The 3,033-nt window shown below is 44.0% G+C and overlaps 1 protein-coding gene across 1 annotated transcript in view; it reads left to right on the forward strand.

Annotated features, from left to right (window-relative positions):
• The first annotated feature begins 761 nt into the window (after positions 1–761).
• Positions 762–3,033, forward strand: part of LOC101626130 (zinc finger protein 112) — a 17,745-nt gene continuing 15,473 nt past the window's right edge. The window contains 1 exon segment of the mRNA XM_012733481.1: positions 762–780. The gene's annotated coding sequence lies outside the window, so the exon portion shown is untranslated.

Raw genomic sequence — 3,033 nt, forward strand, 5'->3', positions numbered from 1 at the left:
AAATATATAATAAAAATTATATATATATTATTTTCCCACTCATTTTAAGATTGTTTTGTTTTGGAAACAAGTAATTTTTCGGAATAAGGTAGATGTTTTTTGTTTTTTTAATACGTTTTGAAGTTCAAGGAGAAAATAGGCGGGGGGGCGAGGGGCGCAGTATGGCCAAGCTCAACTTGTGTAAAATACATTTAGCCTGTTAAAAAGAGAATACCAACTATCCAGAACACTATCCAAAATGAGGGCAGCCTAGTCGGAAGAGCTTTCCCGCAGGTGATTCCGGGAATTGTAGTCAAGAGTCACAGGGCCAGAGACTACACTCCCGAAAACGTGCGTGCCTTTACTACATGGTCTGCTGGAGAAAATACAGAAGTGCATACTAAGAGCTTTCCCTAGAAGCATTTCGGCTCCAGAATGCGGGGGTTATGGAATTCGTTCCGGACTGGAATGCCTTGAAACAATCCAGGCTGGAGGCGTAAGGTCGGCACTTCTATCCGAAAACCGCGCCGGGCATTCCTGGGGATTCTGGGAAGTGTAGTCCGCGAACGCTGTTGTTGGATCAATTCCTCCACGTCGGGAGGCGGCCTTCTCCCAGCTCCGACCGGGAATTGTGGGGAATGTAGTCTGGGAACAGTAGTTGGACGACTTCCGCTAGAGGAGCAGTGGTCCTGTCCCTACTCCCGCCGGGGGTTCTGGGAAGTGTAGTCTTGGCGGTGTCTGCAGGCAGAACCACTTCCGCCCCAGGTACGCTAGGCCGCGGCCTTTGGTGCTCTCAGAAAGGTGAGCCCCTCCCTTGCGGGGCTTCCTGCCCCTGCGCCCTCGCTACTTTTCTTCGCGGTGCTGTGGTCACTTTAGCGTCCAGCGCCACAAGGAAGAGAATCCGCCTGAGGCGAAGAGCGGGGTTTGTGTTTCCTTTGCTTGACGCTCCTGGAGGGTGAGGAGGGTGCATCCCGGTCTTGGGCCCCGGGCGTGGTCTTCGGTCACTGGGATTGAGGGACTGCTGGGTCCTGAGCCTTCCCACCCCCTTCCCCAACCACCTGCGGCGCTGCCACTTCCCGGTGGCTTGGTCCTCGGGAGTATCTTCATGCCTCTCTCTTTCCTCAGTGAATTGATACTAGTAGCTACTGATACAGTTACTGAGAGTTGCATGAGAATGTGCAAGTGAAAGGCTTAAAGCCAGGCATGTGGTAAAGAATAGGTCTCTCTATTACTGGTGCTCTTTAACTTCCCGAGAAACGCTAAGTTCCCCAAAGCCTCTGAACCCGGGATGGAGTCAGAGCTCAGACGGCACTGGCCTCTACTCTTTGATTCCTGAAAGGAGCCAGGCAGCATTCAGGTTCGTAGTGATTGTTTTTAGTTAGTTGATTGGGTTAATTGAATTTGTAACTGGTCACCGGGATGACCCAGTTGTTGGCTGCTGTCTGGGATGTCCAGTGTAATGTATGCAGGAATTCTGATTGTCGATTTCTCTAGGCGTCCTGTCTACTCCTTAGCCTTCACTTCGTGGTAAAAGGCTGCAGGGAGATGGAGGACTCCCTGTCCTGGCAACTGTCTCACCTGAATAGAGCATCCTTTTTCTCTTAAATTGTTTCTTAGGGGAGATGCTATCTTTTTTACTCATCTGCAAAATCCGCAATGGAGATACTCTGATATTTGTTGAATAGGGCAGGGAGGAATGGGAGAGTCCTTGGACATGAGAATAAAGATATTTAAGCTCTTAGTGCTAAGTATTCTAAGAGCTTTATATGAATGATCATACAAGAGCTGTGTGGGGAGATCATATAAGAGCTCTCTGGGGTACTCATACCACCATGATGACGACAAGGAAGAAAAAGATGTAGTTTATCCTCGCTCACAGGCTAGTGGGTCGAGATGGGATTTGAATTTACATAGATTCAATCTGTTGCCTTCCTTCGTAGTATGTTTGGTTTCAGCTTGAGAATGCCGGTTTGCACTTTTTTTGTAGAGGATCAGGAAAGTTAAATCACTGCACTTAAAAAAGTTTTTGTAAGATTTTAAAGGTCATGTGCAGTTGTCATTGAATTTTATTTGAAATGATACTTTTAGTTTACATTCTGGTTGTAGAATTGATAATTGCATGATGTAGAGAGCTAAATATACAAAGTATAAAGAAAAATTATTTTACCATAACCACTGGATGTAGACTATTAACATTTTTGTTACTTAGATTTTGTTTATATTTTTGCTTAAGTTTTACAAAAAGGTAGCATAGATTTTATTTCCCCCCTAAAGTTGTTTTGTCTCTTTAAACATTTTTTCGCTTGTTTTTTTCTTATTTGTTGTTTTTTAAAAAAATTTATTTATTTACAAATATAAGAACTGGGGTACATTCCAGAGGTGTGGTGGGTGAGAGGATTCACTAGAGACGGTGGAAAGCAGAACAGGCAGATGGACTGAAATGCACTGCTGTGGGGAGCAGCTGGGCGACCAGAGAGGTCTGCTGCGCCATTTGGGTCACCTCCCTGACTAGGGATCTGACTTTTGCTGCTGTGGCTGTGGATAGCTTCATAGTCCTGCGATTTACTCCTTGTGCCACCAGGGAGATCCTGTTTGCTTTGTTTTGTTTCCCCCTAAAGTTTTATTATGGAGATTTGTAAAAATTGGCAAATGTAATAATGAACCTATGTGCAACTGTCTCCCAACTTCAGCCTTAATACAAGCCTTGTATTACTCTCTATCCTTTTTCTTTTTTCCATTATTTTAAAGCAAATCCCCAACATTGAAATCTGTATGCTAATAATTGCTTGATTATACAGAGGGAAATTTCCCTATCACATTTGGGTTATTCTGAAGCTGGATGAAAGAGTAAATTAAATCAGACCAATTAATTAAAAAAACTGAAGATTTAATAACATTCATAGGGCAATTTCACATGGTTGTAAAGTCTAAAGAATAATGGAGTCAACCAGCGATTTTATCCTATATTGGGACTTAGCACATCAGGTGGGGGAGAGAGGGAAGAACTTTACATGGCAGACAAGAAGGGGTGGCTTTATCCTTTTTTTTTTTTTT

The sequence above is a fragment of the Condylura cristata genome, unplaced genomic scaffold (genome assembly GCF_000260355.1).
Source record: "Condylura cristata isolate star-nosed mole 26May11 unplaced genomic scaffold, ConCri1.0 scaffold00041, whole genome shotgun sequence".
In the NCBI taxonomy this organism is placed as follows: Eukaryota; Metazoa; Chordata; class Mammalia; order Eulipotyphla; family Talpidae; genus Condylura; species Condylura cristata.